The 12396-nt window shown below is 39.5% G+C and overlaps 1 long non-coding RNA gene across 1 annotated transcript; it reads right to left on the reverse strand.

Moving 5' to 3' along the window:
- Positions 1-10328: 10328 nt before the first annotated feature.
- LOC147378340 (uncharacterized) lies at positions 10329-11763 on the reverse strand. The gene is made up of 3 exons (XR_015146143.1): positions 11490-11763; positions 11110-11193; positions 10329-10605 (listed from the first exon to the last, which is right to left on the reverse strand). It is a non-coding gene; the product is annotated as an uncharacterized LOC147378340 (long non-coding RNA).
- Positions 11764-12396: the final 633 nt, after the last annotated feature.

Raw genomic sequence — 12396 nt, forward strand, 5'->3', positions numbered from 1 at the left:
CTTGGGCCTCTTTGCAGTCAATCTTTTCCTGCCATCCCTTGGCCCCTGACAATAACTGAGTTTTTTTCCACTAGAGTTCTGTCTTTATTAGAATTTCACTGAAATGGAGTCATAGAGTATGTAGTCTTTTGTGTCTGGCTTTTTTCATCTAGCATAGCTCTTTTGAGATTACTTCAGGTTGCTGTTTGTATCATTTCTTTTTATTGCTGAGTAGTATTCCTTTCAGAGAAGGCAATGGCAACCCATTCCAGTACTCTTGCCTGGAAACTCCCATGGGCAGAGGAGCCTGGTGGGCTGCCGTCTATGGGGTCGCACAGAGTTGGACACGACTGAAGCAACTTAGCAGCAACAACAGCAGTATTCCTTTGCATACAGTTTGTTGGTATTCATCAGTTGATGGACAAGTGCTTTTTCCAGTTTTTGGCTACTATGAAAGAAGCTGTCATGAACATTCATGTACAAGCTTTGTCTTGACAGATATTTTCATTTCTCTTAGGTGTAAAAAATACTTAGAACTGAAATTCCAAGGTTGTATAGTAAATTTACATTTAACTTATTAAGAATCTGCCTATTGCTTTCAAAATGTCTACCATTTTGCATTCCCACCAGCAATGAATAAAAATTCTAGGTGTTCATATCATCATATACTTGGTATAGTGTTGTTGTTTTTGTTTGTTTGTATTAGCTATTCTAGCAAACACTTAGTGGGTATTAATTGTATTTCCCTAATGGCTGACAATGTTGAGCACATTTCCATGTGTTTATTTGCCATCTTTATACTTTTCATAGTGATGTGTCTGTTCAAATCTTTTGACCATTTAAAACTTTTATTTGCTTGTCTTTTTATTATTAAGTTGTAAGAGTGAAGAAGAATTAAAGAGCCTCTTGATGAAAATGAAAGAGGAGAGTGAAAAAGGTGGCTTAAAGCTCAACATTCAGAAAACGAAGATCATGGCATCTGGTCGCATCACTTCATGGCAAATAGATCGGGAAACACTGGAAACAGTGACAGACTTTATTTTTCTGGGCTCCAAAATCACTGCAGGTGGTAATTGCAGCCATGAAATAAAAAGACGCTTACTCCTTGGAAGGAAAGTTATGACCAATCTAGATAGCATAATCAAAAGCAGAGACATTACTTTGTCAACAAAGGTACGTCTAGTCAAGGCTATGGTTTTTCCAGTAGTCATGTATGGATTGAGAGCTGGACTATAAAGAAAGCTGAGTGCTGAAGAATTGATGCTTTTGAACTGTGGTGTTGGAGAAGACTACTGTGGTGTTGAGTGTCCCTTGGATTGCAAGGAGATCCAACCAATCCATCCTAAAGGACATCAGTCCTGGGTGTTCATTGGAAGGACTGATGTTGAAGGTGAAACTCCAATACTTTTGGCCACCTGACTCGAAGAGCTGACTCATTGGAAAAGACCCTGATGCTGGGAAAGATTGAGGGCAGGAGGAGAAGGGGACCTTAGAGGATGAGATGGTTGGATGGCATCACCGACTCAATGGACATGAGTTTGAGTACACTCTGGGATTTGGTGATGGACAGGGAGGCCTGGCGTGCTGCGTGGTTCATGGGGTTGCAAAGAGTTGGACACGACTGAGCGACTGAACTGAACTGAACTGAACTGAAGAGTTCTTTGTTCTAGATACAAGTCCTTTGATGTATGTTTTGCAAATATATCTATTGGTCTGTTTTTTCACTCTCTTAACAGTATTTTTTGGAAGAGCATGTTTTACATTTTAATGAAGTCTAATGTATCATTTTCCTTTATAGCTTATGTTTTTTAAGTCCATTTAAGTAATATTTACTTACTCCGAAGTTATTAAGATTTTCTCCTGTATCTTCTTCCAGAAATTTCATAGGTTTTATTTTCACATTTAGGTCAGTTAATATGAATTAATTTTCTAAATGGCAAATGGTCATCTTTCTTTCTTTCCTCGAACTAAATTGCATAGGCATCTTGGTGCAAATTCCATTGACTATACATGTATAGGTCTACTTTTGGATTCTGTTCCACTGATCTATAGGTCTATCTTTATACCACCTTCACTTGATTACTGAAGCTTTATAATAAGTTTTGAAATCAGAAAGTTCTCCAAATTTCTGCTTATTTTACAAATTTGGTTATTCTCTCATTTTAATTGTTGTTTTCCCTTTAAATAGGCCATGTTTCCGTTTCTTTGCTTTGTGCTTGTTTATTGAGATTCGGGCATCTGAAAAATAGCTTAGCTAGAGATTTGGGCATCTGCAAACTAGCTTAGCTAGAGATTTGGGGACCTATGAAAACTTTTCTGGGTAAGGATCTTCTCTGGACTTGTGCAGGTAACTTCCCAAAGAGGTTTGCCTCTGCTGCTTCTTGGAGCTCATAATCTTGTTCTCCCTCTAGTGTCTGTCTGAGGTACTGCAGTATCTCTGGTAGGGTAGTGGTGGTCAGTCCCTAGGTTCTGTCTCAAATTTTGCGACTCTATGGACTGCAGCATGCCAGGCTTCCCTGTCCTTCACTATCTCCCAGAGTTTGCTCAAACTCATGTCCACTGGGGCTTACCTGGTAACTTAGCTGCAATGTGGGAGAATTGGGTTCGCCTGCAATTCGGGAGACCTGGGTTCAATCCCTGGGCTGGGAAGATCCCCTGGAGGAGAGCATGGCAACCCACTCCAGTATTCATGCCTGGGAAATCCCATGGACAGAAGAACCTGGTGGGCTACAGCCCATAGGGTTGCAAGAGTTGGACACAACTGAGCGACTAATCACACAAATGTCCATTGAGTTGGAGATGCCATCCAACCATCTCATCCTCTGTCGCCCCTTCTTCCTCATGCCCTCAATCTTTCCCAACATCAAGGACTTTTCCAATGAGTCAGCTCTTCACATCAGGTGACCAGCGTATTGGAGTTTCAGCATCAGTCCTTCCAATGAATATTCAGGATTGATTTCCTTTAGGATTGACTGGTTTGTTCTCCTCACAGTCCAAGGGACTCTAAAGAGTCTTCTCCAGCACCACAGTTCGAAAGCATCAGTTTTTCGGCGCTCAGCCTTCATTATGGGCCAACTTTGACATCCATATATAACTACTGGAAAAACCATGGCTTTCTCAGCAAAGTGATATTTCAACAAGCAATCTTGATTCCAGCTTTGATTCATCCAGCCTGGCATTTCACATGATACACTCTGTTCAGTTCAGTTCAGTCGCTCAGTCGTGTCCAACTCTTTGCAGCCCCATGGACTGCAGCACACCAGGCCTCCCTGTCCATCACCAACTCCCAGAGTGTACTCAAACCCATATCCATTGAGTCGGTGATGCCATCCAACCATCTCATCCTCTGTTGTCTCATCCCCTTCTCCTCCCGCCTTCAATCTTTCCCAGCATCAGGGTCTTTCAAATGAGTCAGCTCTTCGCATCAGGTGGCCAAAGTATTGGAGTTTCACCTTCAACATCAGTCCTTCCAATGAACACCCAGGACTGGTCTCCTGTAGGATGGATTGGTTGGATCTCCTTGCAGTCCAAGGGACTCTCAAGAGTCTTCTCCAACACCACAGTTCAAAAGCATCAATTCTTCGCTGCTCAGCCTTCTTCACAGTCCAACTCTCACATCCATACATGACCACTGGAAAAACCATAGCCTTGACTAGATGGACCTTTGTTGACAAAGTAATGTCTCTGCTTTTGAATATGCTATCTAGGTTGGTCATAACTTTCCTTCCAAGGAGTAAGTGTCTTTTTATTTCATGGCTGAAACCACCATCTGCAGTGATTTTGGAGCCCAGAAAAATAAAGTATGACAGTGTTTCCACTGTTTCCCCATCTATTTGCCATAAAGCGATGGGACCAAATGCCATGATCTTCGTTTTCTGAATGTTGAGCTTTAAGCCACCTTTTTCATTCTCCTCTTTCACTTTCATCAAGAGGCTCTTCAGTTCTTCTTCACTTTCTGCCATAAGGGTGGTGTCATCTGCATATTTGAGGGTATTGCTGTTTCTCCTGGAGAAGGAAGTAGCAACCCACTCCAGTATTCTTGCCTATAGAATCCCAGGGACAGAGAAGCCTGTTGGGTGCCGACTATGGGGTCACACAGAGTCGGACACAACTGATGCAATTTAGCAGCCACAGCTGTTTCTCCTGGCCATCTTGATTCCAGCTTGTGCTTCATCCAGCCCGGCATTTCTCACGATGTACTCTGCATATAAGTTAAATAATCAGAGTGACAATATATAGTCTTGATGTACTCCATTTCCTATTTGGAACCAGTCTGTTGTTCTAACTGCTGCTTCCTGACCTGCATACAGATTTCTCAAGAGGCAGGTCAGGTGGTCTGGTATTCCCATCTCTTTCAGCATTTACCACAGTTTATTGTCATCCACACAGTCAAAGGCTTTGGCATAGTCAATAAAGCAGAAATAGATGTCTTTCTGGAACTCTCTTGCTTTTTCCATGATCCAGCAGATGTTGGCCATTTGATCTCTGGTTCCTCTGCCTTTTCTAAAACCAGCTTGAACATCTGGAAGTTCACGGTTCACATATTGTTGAAGTCTGGCTTGGAGAATTTTGAGCATTACTTTACTAGCGTGTTGGATGAGTGCAATTGTGCAGTAGTTTGAGCATTATTTGGCATTGCCTTTCTTACAGATTGAAATGAAAACTGACCTTTTCCAGTCCTGTGGCCACTGCTGAGTGTTCCAAATTTGCTGGCATATTGAGTGCAGCACTTTCACAGCATCATCTTTCAGGATTTGGAATAGCTCAACTGGAATTCCATCACCTCCACTAGCTTTGTTCGTAGTGATGCTTCCTAGGGCCCACTTGACTTCACATTCCAGGATGTCTGGCTCTAGGTGAGTGATCACACCATCATGATTATCTGGGCTGTGAAGATCTTTTTTGTACAGTTTTTCTGTGTATTCTTGCTACCTCTTCTTAATATCTTCTGCTTCTGTTAGGCCCATACAATTTCTGTCCTTTATTGAGCCCATCTTTGCTTTGCATGATATACTCTGTATATATGTTAAATAAGCAGGGTGACAATAAACAGCCTTGACATACTCCCTTCCCAATTTTGAAGCAGTCCATTGTTCCATGTCTGATTCTAATTGTTGCTTTTTGACTTGCATACAGGTTTCTCAAGAGACAGGTAAAGGTGGTCTGATAGTCCCATCTGTTTAAGAATTTTCCACAGTTTGTTGTGATCCACACAGTCAAGGCTTTAGCACAGTCAATGAAGCAGAAGTTTTTCTGGAATTCTCTTCCTCCATGATGCGATAGATGTTGGCAATTTGTTCCTCTGCCTTTTCTAAATCCAGTTTGTACATCTGGAAGTTCTTGGTTCATGTGCTGCTAAAGCGTAGCTTGAAGGTTTTGAGCATTAACCTTACTAGCATGTGAATTGGGAGCAATGGTAAAGTAGTTTTTCAACATTCTTTGGCATTGTTTTTCTTTGGAATGAAAACTGAACATTTTCCAATCCTGTGGCCACTGTTGAATTTTCCAAATTTCGTGACATATTGAGTGCAGCGCTTTAACATCATCATCTTTAAGGATTTTAAATAGCTTAGCTGGAATTCTAGCACCTCCACTAGCTTTATTCGTAGTAATGCCTCTAAGGCCCACTTGACGTCACACTCCAGGATGTCTGGCTTTAGGTGAGTGAACACAGCATCGTGTCATCCAGGTCTTTGAGACCTTTTCTGTATAGTTCTTCCATGTATTCTTGCCACCTCTTCTTAATCTCTTCTGCCTCTGTTAGGTCCTTACCATTTCTGTCCTTTATTGTGCCCATCTTTGCATGAAATGTTCTCTTGGTATCTCCAATTTTCTGCCTGATATAACAAGCTGTTGTACGGCATCCTTTTCGGCTTCCCCCAACCCAGCATTTAATGTGCACATCCATTCTTCTCCCATCAGCACACTGAATCAGACAAGACAGAAATCAATCCCTTGAGTAGAAAAACCAGACCATTAGATTCATTTTTTTGTTTCCCTTCCCAGGGAGAATCTAGGAGTTGGGAGCGCTAGTGCTTTACTGGGGAGTAGGCAGGGGAGACGGAGGAGCTAAGATAGGCAAATGGGAAGATCTTTCCTACTTGCTTCTTTATGTCTCTTCTTGGCTTTGCACTTGGCTGTTGCAGCCTCTTAACTGCTTTCTCATAAAGGCAATTTGGCACCTATATTGTGTTTTTTTAATTTTTAGATATTTATCTTTTTGTTTTTTTGGCTGCACAATGTCTCTGCTGCTGCGCTTGGGCTTTCTCTAGTTGTGGAGAGTGGGGGCTACTCTCTAGCTGTGGTGTGTAGGCTCTCATTGCTGTAACTTCTCTTGTTTGGAGCAGGGACTCTAGGAGGTGCTGGCTCAGGAGTTGAGGCGCATGGGCTTAGTTGCCCCGAGGGCATGTGGAATCTTCCGGGACCAGAGGTCCAACCTGTGTCCCCTGCACCAGCAGGTGGGTTCTTTGCCACTGGACCACCAGGGAAGTCCTACTGTTATTAAGTTAGTGTCTCCATGGGGAACAAAGGCCTGGAATTTCCTATTCCACCATCTTCTTGCTATCACTGCTCTTGTTTACATTTTTCAGTTTTGAAAAGCTCAAACTTACAGAAAAGTTCAGACTACTATAATGAACACTCACCTAAATTGACCAGCAAAACTATGGCTAATATTTTCACCCATTTGCTTTTCTCTCTGTCTCTCATATGAACAAACACTGAACCATATAAAGTTAAGTTATAGACACATGTTTGACTCTAAATATTTCATGTGTATTCTTTAAAACAGGATGATATTTGTCAAATGATGATAGGATCAACACTTGATATAACAGTATCGAATTGATTGTTTACTATAGAAAAGAGTTTTTTTAAATAGAACTTTTGGGATTGGCAGGCTTTTGGAAGCATCCGTGGGTTAACGTCATTAACTGTGGTTTGGTGACTTGGGCTACTGTTGACTGTTTGGCAGTCCACATCATGTTTACTGGACTGAGTTCATACCTGATGGGCTGACTTTAAGAAGTGAGGCCCTGATGCTGATTAGTTTGCTTTTAAAATCCGTGTTCACTGAGGTGAGCTGCTGATCAATCGAACAGGCTTAAGACCAGCTCTGATGGTTACTTTTAATTATGGCTTCTGAGCAAGCAGTGTTTTCCAGCATTTGTGGGGATCCTTTTATAATCAGTCCTCTCTTTTCATCCTCATTCAGTCAAAGCTGAAAGAGTGACCAAATGTCCAGATTTTTACCACCATTTTTGATTGTTCCTGAATGTTGAGGTTCCCTTTATGGAGATATGATTTTCAATTTGCACATTCATCATTGTGATTTTATCTTGTTTTTATCTTTGAATCATTTGCTGAGTTACTCTTAGCCCAGTGGCTGGGTGGAATCATTTAAAAGTTTGGACAACAGACACTGAACAACAGGGACACAACAAATAAAATGAGAAGTTCCTGTACTATTAAAAGGGAAAGGAAGACACGCCATAACCATGTACCAAGATTTTACATGACTGAGGAACAAAACAAGGCCTAACAACTCACCGAGTTTACCTTAGTCAGTTTGTCTTTTCTTTCAACTTTAGTTTTATCTCCCCTAACATATGGGGTCGCAGAGTCGGACACGACTGAAGCGGCTTAGCAGCAGTAGCAGCAGTGTATTACATAATATAGTTATTAATATATAAGCTATATTATATATTATAATACTGTATGTTACAATATTATATAAATTTTTAAAATATTTTATTTTTATTATGTAACATACCTTCAATTCCTTTTCAACCTGGCTGTATTAGCAAAGCTTGCTGCTGCTGCTAAGTCACTTCAGTCGTGTCTGACTCTGTGTGACCCCATAGTCAGCAGCCCACCAGGCTCCCCTGTCCCTGGGATTCTCCAGGCAAGAACACTGGAGTGGGTTGCCATTTCCTTCTCCAATGCATGGAAGTGAAAAGTGAAAGTGAAGTTGCTCAGTTGTGTCTGACTTAGCGACCCCATGGACTGCAGTCTCCCAGGCTCCTCCATCCATGGGGTTTTCCAGGCAAGAGTACTGGAGTGGGGTGCCATTGCCTTCTCCAATTAGGAGAACTAAATTACAGATTTAGAAAAGTGATTGTTTTTATTTTTAATTTTTTCTTTTCCAGCTTTAAAAAATACATTTATTTATTTAATTTTATTCTTTTCCAGTTTTACCGAGGAGAGGTGGTGGTTTTTTAGTAAAGTTTACATCTAAGCATATCATTATTATTGGTTAGGGGAACATGATAGACTGAATAAAAAATACAAATTTTCAATCAGTATAGAATAAAAAGTAGTATTATGTAAAAGTATTTAAGAAGGATATATAGAAGAGTATTGCTCCCACTGTCTTGGGAATTATAGATTTTTTTTCTGATTTTCTGTTCTTTTGGCCACACAGCTTGAAGGATTTCATTTCCCTGATCAGGGATTGAACCCAGTCCATGGCAGTGAAAGCCCAGAATCCAGCTAGTCCACTAGGGAAATCCCCCAGAGGTCTTGGGAAAACACATTTTCAGTGTGTAGCTACCAGCTTATTCTTAAGATCTTGAATCAGCAACCCACTTTCAGGAAACATCAGTTACTGGAGGGTCTCTGGAGAATGTCAGTTTAGAATCTCCAATAGCTATAACTTTTCAGTTGTGTTAAGGTCTTTATATTTTTCTAGAGGATTGTCAGTGATATAGACAATAAGGTTTTGGAGTAAAGAACAGAATCCTGTGTAACTAAAATTTACCCCATATTGCTGGATAAATAAGATGAAACATTCTATATAGGAAATTCAAGATCTAATAGTATTTTAACCATTGTGAGTGTTGTGGCTTTCAGCAGGCAAATGTTTTAACTTATCCAGAAAATAAATGTACTATTAATAGTATATATTCGTATATGATCAGTCAGTTCAGTCGTTCAGTCATGTCCGACTCTTTGCAACCCCATGAATCGCAGCACGCCAGGCCTCCCTGTCCATCACGAACTCCCAGAGTTCACTCAGACTCATGTCCATCGAGTCAGTGATGCCATCCAGCCATCTCATCCTCGGTCGTCCCCTTCTCCTCTTGCCCCCAATCCCTCCCAGCATTAGAGTCTTTTCCAATGAGTCAACTCTTTGCAAAATGATAGAGGGAACCAATTGCTAGAATTCCTTCAGTGATCTCAAAGGATCTTTTAGGGCATGATCTTAGTGTTTGCCTTATTTTCACAATTTTTCCAGGTTAATTTATGTTGTAATAGGGCATGAACTGGCTAAGTCCTCTGTTCCTGGAAGTGTTCACATAATGGTTTGATTCTGTGGCCAATTTGTCCCTACTATGATGGGCTGTTTCATGGAAGATTTCCACAAATGTTCATTTGGGGTGTTATTGGGTGCTGTCAGATGGCCATTATGGATTTGCCAGACTTTATCCTCATAGATTGGATACCTTAATCATCCCCAGTATTTCTTTTCAGAATTTGGGTATTCAGATTTTATCCATCTATGATGAACTCTTTAAACTTGTACATGAATTTATTGTTCTTATTTTTGTTTTTAATGATTTAATGATGTCCTTGTATAATGACTTTAATCAGGGAAATCTGTTTAGCATGACAATCTGTAAATGTATTTATATAGTATATGTAAAGTATTTCTATAGTGATTATAGAATAGTATACTCACTTTTGTAATATCTCTACTGTGAGTGTCTAGCTTTATGACAGCAATTATTTTAGCATGAAGACATCAGGTAATTGATGTATCTGTTATCTGTATATCCTTTTGGTGATGGTTGCACAATCTGTGACTATACTAAAGCCACTGAATTGTACACTTCAAATGGGTAAGTTGTAAGGAATGGAAATTATCTCAATAAAGCTGTTGGAAAAAAAGGGAGGAATGAAAAACATGACATTTATTTGAATATATGAGAATTTTTATTCTTATATATTCATATTTATAAGAATAAATATGAAAAGTTACTCAAATTCATTATCAGAAAAAGGCAGATCAAGACCACAGCAAGATACTCTTTTACACCAATGTTCAAAATTATCAAGTTCTAGGAAAAAAATATTGAGCTCTCCTATAAAATTGTTTGTGGCATTATGAATTAGGAACAGTACTTGGGAAAATGAGTTGTCATTGCCTTATATTCTTATTTCCTGTGGCTCAGAAATTCCAGTAAGTATATACCAACAGAAAGAACTTTCTGATGAGATTAGTAGTGAACACATGCATGCTGAAATGTGTAAACATTTGAAAGATCCAAATTACTCAATGACTCAATATTTTTCAAATGACCAATGCAAACTGATACAAAATCATGCATGATTAAAAGATCCATTCAAAATTCAAGATACAGTAATGTACTTTAATGTAACAGAATATAAAAAGTTCATCTGATTTCAGATTCCACATTGCAATGAATCTTTAAGAAACTATTGCTTGTCAAGTTTTGGTGTTACATAAAAGAAGAATATCCACAATTATTTGAAGAGGCTATAAAAACACTGTTCCTTCTTCCAACTACCACCCTATGCCAGGCTGGATTTTCTTCCTGTTCTTCAACAAAACAACACAGCACAATAAATTAAAGGCAGAATACTTTCTGAGAACTCAGCTGTCTTCTGTTAAGACAAACAAAAAAGTAAAACATAATGCTATACTTCTAATTATTTTCATAAAATCTTGTCATTAAAATATATTATTTATACTAACACATAGTGGACTCGTTTTTGTTTTTAAATGAATTTTAAAAGTAAATATTTTAAAATTTCTAACAAAACAAAACCAAAGCAAGCAGCAGGAGAATGTGCAGGTCAATGGCAAACATGTTCAAATGGTAGAGCTTCAAAGCAAAAGGTCTAGTAACCTTGTTAAACTCCTCCATGTAGCTACCAACTGACACTATTCCAAACCAAAAGGTCTAATTACTTAGAGCAAAGACCTAAGTGTAACAACCTTATGCAAAAAACTTAGTTAAACATCCCAGGCTAAAACAATAAACACAGTAATGAGAAGTCAATGAAAGTAGAGCTCAGGTAGTTACTGAAACCAACTCATCTGGGAGCTGACCTGACAAAGTTTGGACACAAGGGCTCAGTAAGAGCACCTGTTGACCCAGAGCTTACCTGGAATAATGCAAAATCAGCTTTTAAAACAATCTTAGTGGAAATTCCAGAATTGCCAAGGGATAATGAGACTTCCATTGCCATCTGAAATAAAAAGACAAAGCTGAATTTACTTCTTACCATGGTAATGGAGAACTATACTGATCAGGCAGAATCTGAGCAAACCTAACTGCAGGAGTCATAGAGTCTTTTGAAAGCATGGCATTCAGGATGGGTGGGCTTTGAGAGACATAGAAGGGGTGGCATGATCCTTAAAAGCTTGGTTATGCAAGTGACTATTGTTGATTGGTTGGTACTCTAAGGCATAATTTTTGGATTGAGTTTATCCCTGATTAGCTGACTTTTATAAGCAAAAGGCTAATGATGATCAGTTGGCTTACAAAAGCAGGTTCACTGAGATGAGTTGTGTTTATCAGCTGAATGTGTTCTCATAGTGACTTGGTTCTATTTTTGTTTAGTCACTCAGTTGTGCAAAGTTGTGCAAAGAGTTTGCAGAGTTCCGACTCTGCACACCCGTGGTCTGTAGCCTACCAGGCTCCTCTGTCTATGGGATTTCCTGGGCAAGAATACTGGAGTGGATTGCCATTTCCTTCTCCAGGGCAGCTTCCTGACCCAGGGATGGAACCCACATCTCCTGCATTGGCAGGCGGATTCTTTACCACTGAGCCACCTGAGAAGCCTGACTTGGTTTTATAGCTGCAAAAAAATCCATCTTTTTCTAAATTTGTGAGAATTTCTCATTCTGATTTTCTTATAGAACCATAGGACAGTTATCAAATATATTTGTTATAACATGTCGTTGTTCAAATTTCACTACTCCCTTAGAGCAAAAAAATTTTCAATTGAAGCATAGTTGATTTACTAGATGAGTTATAAGCTGGAATCAAGATAGGCGGGAGAAACATCAACAACCTCAGATGTTCAGATGATATCACTCTAATAGCAGAAAGCGAAGAGGAACTAAAGGATTCTTAATGAGGGTGAAAGAGTAGAGAGCCAAAGAATTGATGCTTTCAAACTGTGGTGCTGGAGAAAATTCCTGAGAGTCCCTACTGATCTATGATCATGCATGCATTTAGTTGTTATAGCCCTTGAATCATCTTTATTCTGAAACAGTTCCTCTGCTTTTGTTTCTCATGACCTTGTTATTTGAAGAACATGGGCCAGCTTTTTGTTTGACTTTGATTTTTATAGAACACCCTTCAATATGGATTTTTCTGATTCTTTCTTAATGGATAGATTTCGTTTATAAATTATTGGTAGGCACATCACAGAAGTGATGTTGTT

Source organism: Bos grunniens, chromosome 2 (genome assembly GCF_055505025.1).
Source record: "Bos grunniens cultivar Pamir isolate PY7600 chromosome 2, Bosgru_T2T1.0, whole genome shotgun sequence".
NCBI classification, from domain to species: domain Eukaryota; kingdom Metazoa; phylum Chordata; class Mammalia; order Artiodactyla; family Bovidae; genus Bos; species Bos grunniens.